The 6,131-nt window shown below is 34.0% G+C and overlaps 1 long non-coding RNA gene across 2 annotated transcripts in view; it reads right to left on the reverse strand.

Moving 5' to 3' along the window:
- LOC116185001 overlaps positions 1 to 6,131 on the reverse strand; it is a 16,886-nt gene that overhangs the window by 778 nt on the left and 9,977 nt on the right. The gene's annotated exons all lie outside the window — the stretch shown is intronic.

Here is a 6,131-nt window from a genome sequence, read left to right on the forward strand (position 1 = left end):
TGGCGCGAAATAGACAGAGAAAAATCGAGGATACCGAAGATGGTGTGTGCCCTGCGTGCTAGATACGACGGCCAACTCGGCACGTAATTTGCCCAAGTGCCTTCCCGTTGGTCGAGTCATGCTGTAATTCGTATATACCGTGTATTATTCGTCTCGTCCCGATTTCAAACTCGTCGAACTCTCCCCCCTTCTCCCGTGGGATCCACGTTATTATTTATACACGCGTGCATGCGTGGCGATAACGTGGGATAATCGCGCATCGAGTTTGCGTTGAAAAGAAAAGAAGAAAACGGAAAAAAAAAAAAGATAGGAGGAGAAACAAAGGAGATGAGTATATATATATATATATATAGTCGCAGTCCTGAAAAAAAGAAAAAAAGAAAAAAACAAAAAATAACTCAATCCAGGAGACGCTTCTTCAAACTAAACTCTAAAAAAAAAAAAACTAATTCCGAAAAGCTGTTCGAGCCTGCCTGATAGTTTTCTATCGCCTCGTCGTTTTCTACTTACAACCTTTTCCTCGAAGGACAGAGAGCTGCCGCATCGACGCGTGTTCCTCTAATTTATAAATATTTAATCTCTGCTCGACGATTATCCCGTTGATAGAATCTACGGTGTGAATTCTACGGCGTAAGAAGTTAGAAAGGAAGGAGAAGAAAAAGAGACAGAGAGAAAGAGAGAGAGAGAGAGAAATTCTTCAACGGTGATCGAAAAAAAGGAAAGAAAAAATACTTTTCTCGTAAACAGAAAGAATCGAATATTTTTCTCGTAAATTCCTCGGATTTCCACGTCAAATCGAGCGGATTCTCCGATAGAGTCGATCGACAGCTTATTCTCTCAGAGTTCAAGAGTTCAATCCTCGTGCTGGTAAATAAATATGATCCTCGTCGAACAACCACTGGGCATTTATTATACGCATCCGCAATTAATAGTGACGAGTGGTGATTAAGTGATTAAGAATATAGTAGAGAATGTGTGTGCCTGTGCGTATATGTCAACCGTGTGTGTACGTTGAAAGGCGAGATATTGTGAAGAAAGGATAAAAAAAAAAAAGTGGTGGGTAAAAAGTCATACATCAACAAGAGAAACGGTTAATTTTATGATTGATACGTTCGAAAGACACGTTTCGTCAGCGACATGTGGCAGTCTCGTCGTAATTGCCCTCGTCCATGAGCACGCTCCTTTATTTTTCTATTTTCATGAAAACGTGCGTCGAGAAGGAGAGAAAAAACGCAGTGAGGGAAGGGAAAACAGAGTGCGCGTTGTGCGCATCGTTTCGTGCGCACAGGTGGCGATTATGTTCTAGGCATTACATAGAACTTGTTAGCGTATTTCTGGAGTCTATCTTTATGTGCGATTAGATGTGAATTTCGTTTCTTTTTTTTTCTTTAAATAATTAATTCTTTCATTTTTAGAAGTAAAAATATGTTTCGTAAAGTGAATCGAAATCTCGTTGCCCGATCATCGTCCCTTATAAACAAATATTTCGATCAATGAATCGTGTGTTTTTTAACATATTTGTGAACGGTTAACCTCTTTAGGGACGCCATAAGACGTCAAACGTAACATTTCAAAGCAATGATTATTGAGTAAAATAAAATGTTATCGATGTTTCGAGTTTTTATTATTAAAAGATTTTGTAGTGAGGAATTCTTCGATAGAACTTATTTTTTTCTTTTTATTATTTAATTAAAATAATTTTAATTTTAAGAAAAACGTACATATATATATCAATCTCTGAAGAGGTTATCTAAATATCTTTTTGTTCAACATTTTTTAATGCTATATCTATTGAAATTTAAAATTTACTACTACTGAATCGAATAATTCTTATTCTAATTTAAATCGTTCCAAAATAAGCATCACATTCGCGACCAAATTTTCTCTTTTTCTCAACTCCTCAATTCACGTGGTGTGTCGTTGTTTAAAGATTCAAGTGAAACGAAAGCAGACCTTCTTACTATCTTTCTTGCCGTGAAACAAAAATCCGTGTGACCTGAAAGAGGAAGTTGGTCGGTCTGTTTCCGGGGAACTGGACCGTCACGAAATTCAGAGCGAGACGAGATGTCCCTTGACGATGAAAAGCGGTAAACTCGGCTCGTCGGGCAACGAGATCTCGTTTTCGAAGAAAGTGTGTCACCGATCGCGAGGCATACACGATGAATGTGGAACGATTTTTGCAATATCGACTCGAGCCGATTGTAAAAATTTTCAACGATTAACCGCGAGATTGGCTTTAATTTAATAAGAAAAAAAGAAAAAAAGAAAGAAGAAAGTATGTCGCTGAATAGAAGATGAAAGAAGATAAACGTATAGAGGAAGAGAAAGAGAGAGAGAGAGAAAGAGACAAAGAAACGGAGGTAAGACGAGATTTCAGGGTTGTCACTCTTCTGATACATATCGTTAGATTGTTAAGGGCTTGCCGAGCAGGCTATTTGAAAGTAGATAATTATCTTGGAAGGCGTTTGGAGTCGTTTATCCTAAAGAAGATCGATCGAAACTTGATTCTTCAATTCAAAATTTACGAGAAATTGAGATTCTCGAAATTTAAATAATAGTAAAAAAATTTGTTTTATTCTTTGATTCATATGAATCAATATAGTGATTCCTCACAACATTTTTTAAATAAAAATTATTTTGCATTTAAGTTTCGAAAGTTTTGAAAAATTACAAACTTTTTAAGTTTTGATTACATTCCCATTTTTATTAAAAATAAAATTAAAATTTTTGCCTTTATGAAAGAAAATAATTCGATAGAAGACGGGTTAATCCTTTTTTGCAACATGTCTTTAATATAATACATGTCTTTAATATTTTTATTACAAGTATAATAATAAAAGAAATAAAGGGATTCATAGATAAATCGAACAAAATTTTTTTTACAGAAGAATTTTTATGCATTCGTTCCTATCTATTAAAAGATTAATTAATACACCATATGTATCACTTAAGATAAATCTTTATCAATTCTAAAATATAAAAAAAAAAATTAATATAATTCTTTTAAAAAGAGATCTCAGAATTTCACGAACAATTATCCTAAAAAATAAGAATCCTCTCGAAATCGGACAAAGATCGACTCTTAATAGGATGATGACGTTGATAAACGCTTTCCAACGGGTCGTTAGTATAAATAAAAAAAATAAAAAAAAAAAAAGAATAAAAAAAAAAATTAATATAATTCTTTTAAAAAGAGATCTCAGAATTTCACGAACAATTATCCTAAAAAATAAGAATCCTCTCGAAATCGGACAAAGATCGACTCTTAATAGGATGATGACTTTGATAAACGCTTTCCAACTGATCGTTAGTATAAATAAAAAAAGTAAAAAAAAAAAAAAGAATAAAAATAAAAATGTGTAAATTCCGCTTGAATCCGTGAACATGTCGATCCACGAACATATCACCGAATTTCTGACTCGTTAGAGTATCGTAATATTCGTCATAGATGGTGACTGAATAAATTTTTTTTCCTCGTATAAGTCGATATATAGAGAATAAAAATTTTATCGAACTCCTCGGATCCTCTCTTAAGTGTGTCTTGGACTGTACGTATAGGTATAATATATATATACACACATATATATTTATTAAAAAAAAAAAAAAGGGGGGGAAAAAAATTGTTTGTACACGCATTGATAACGGAGAGGCGTGGTTTCGAAGGAAAAGAAAAGTTAGGTCAATTCAACGTTCCCTTCTTGAAGAGAGTCATCGCGATTTTTTGAAGAGAGTAAAACAAAAGGCGTACACATCTGTGTGTGATCTTCGAAAACGGCGGAAAGTATAGCCTAAATTGTAAAACCCATGCGAGGCCTTACATTTGCGAATTCGGAGAGAGCGACGACGAAAAATGAGAGAAAAAAAATAACGAAACGATTTATTTGCAACAATTATTTATTCGCTATTATTTGATGATCCTTGATAAATCGATTTGTTCTTTTGATACAAAAAAAAAAAAAAGAAGAAGAAGCAATGAAAAAAATGGAAAATCGAATTCCTCGATTCCTGAGAAATCTTTTTCTAAAATATTCTTCGTCTTCTTCTTCGACTTTTTATTTTTTTTTTCGCTGTCACCGATCTTTTTTTTTTTTTTTTTCGAATCTTCATCAGATTTCATTAGATCCGCAGATTATAATCCAATCGAGCGTATATATATTCTAACTAAATCGTGAACCGTGACTACCGTGCCGCGAAGAGAAGAAAGAAAAAAAAAAAATAAAAAAAAAAAAAATAAAAAAGGAAACGAAGGCTCTCGAATGCCTTTCCCAGGGCAACGTATTCGCTTGACCTTAACGTAACATATCATTTTACAATATAAAAACAATAGTTGTACTGCCCAAGGTAGAGATAGAATGGACGTGTTTGCTGCGCATGCGTGTATTCTAAATGTATAATCGTACAGTGTGATTGTGTGTTTAAAAGCGAGACAATTTCTAGCTAATTTAGACCGACTCGAATTCGCGAATTCTATCGATTCGGTCCCCGTGCAAAAAGAGTGTATACAACGCGTGAAACGTGACGTGATGAATAAAAAAAAGGAAGGGAAGAAAGAAAGAAAGAAGGAAAGAAAAAAAAGAAAGAGAGAAACCAGAAAAAAGGAAATGAATATATATGATAATATCGAGCGTATCGATCGTTATTATCGCGCGTCGACACGATTTTTCTTATTCGATAAATTTTCATTCGAAAAGCTCACTCGATTTGAATCGAACGAAAAAAGGGAGAAAAAAAAAGAGAAAGAAAAAGAGAGAGAAAAAAATATGTCGCGACGATAACACGCCTCGTGAGGAGGAAATATCGTGGCGATGAAAAAAAAAAAACAAAAAAAAGAATAATCCTTCGGCACTCGCGGCCAAGCTTTTTGCTACTTTTGTATGAAAACGACGATAAAAAAAAAAGATAATATTTACACCGATGAAGCTGAAAGGAGACCAAAGGAAAAAAGGAAACGAAGGAAAATCGGAAAGGGGAATATAAAAACGAGGAAGGAATGGATGGATGTTCAGAAGCGTGCTCGTAGTCGCGATCGAGCGACACGATTTTTCGATCCGACCCCAGCTACTTTACACGTATCGCTTGCTCCATCTATTTAATTACTCAACACCTTCGTCGCGTTCCATCGGTTCGTTTTTCGACTCTATTCCTCTTCTCGACGAGAATCTTGAATCCGTTGAAAGCGGATCGCGGACGAAATTATTGAAATTATAATCGAAGCGTAATTACAACTTATAATTAAATTTTTTTTCAACTCGAGAGTAATGATTTTTTTTATCGAAATTCTGTAGAGAGTACGTTTTTGAAAAAACTATCATCTCTAACTATCATTCGAAAAACACTGCTGATACTTTCATCAGCAGTTTCATAGCAATATTCTAATCTCTATAATCGATCTGATAAGTCCAAAAAAAAAAAAAAAAAAAAAACGAACCGATGGAATCGTGATCGACCTCGTCGCCGACAGAAGACAACGAGAGAGAGAGAGAGAACTAAAGGAAAGTAGAGCAAGAGAGGAACGCAACGCGGAATGTTCACGCGGCGAGAATTAGCGAATCGTAAAATGAAGAAAAGAATCGACGTTTTGTTTCTCCAACCAATTGTATATATTCTTTCCTCGTATCCTCGTACAATTGGAATCCGCCATGCAATTATTAAAATTAAAATTTCTATCATAATTACGTATCCAAGGAAAGAATAATGTTGCATAAATCTTTTTTTTTTTTTTTTTTTTTTTGAACGAAACGATTGAAACGAAGATTAATGAAGTAAAAAAAAAAAAAAGGAAAGAAAAATTAGGTACAACGAAAAATTACGAATAGAAAAAAAAACTGTAAAGAAATTAGAGAGTAAGAAGAAGAAAAAGAAAAAAAAAAATAGAAAAGTCGATTCTGAGCGTATCGATGCGATTGATCGATTTATAATGGAAATTATTGGTAATAAGAGTTCGCTCGCTCGCGATGAATCGTTTCGATCGAATCTAAAAAGTGCTTTACACAAATGAACTAAGGAAAACTCATATCAATAGGCAGTATAACGCTACTATACAATTTACAATTAATAGAGAATGGCATTTCATGTAAGGATTAGTAGAAATCGATATAAATATGAAAAGTATATATATATATATATATATA

The sequence above is a fragment of the Apis dorsata genome, unplaced genomic scaffold (assembly GCF_000469605.1).
Source record: "Apis dorsata unplaced genomic scaffold, Apis dorsata 1.3 scaffold_83, whole genome shotgun sequence".
Lineage (NCBI taxonomy): Eukaryota > Metazoa > Arthropoda > Insecta > Hymenoptera > Apidae > Apis > Apis dorsata.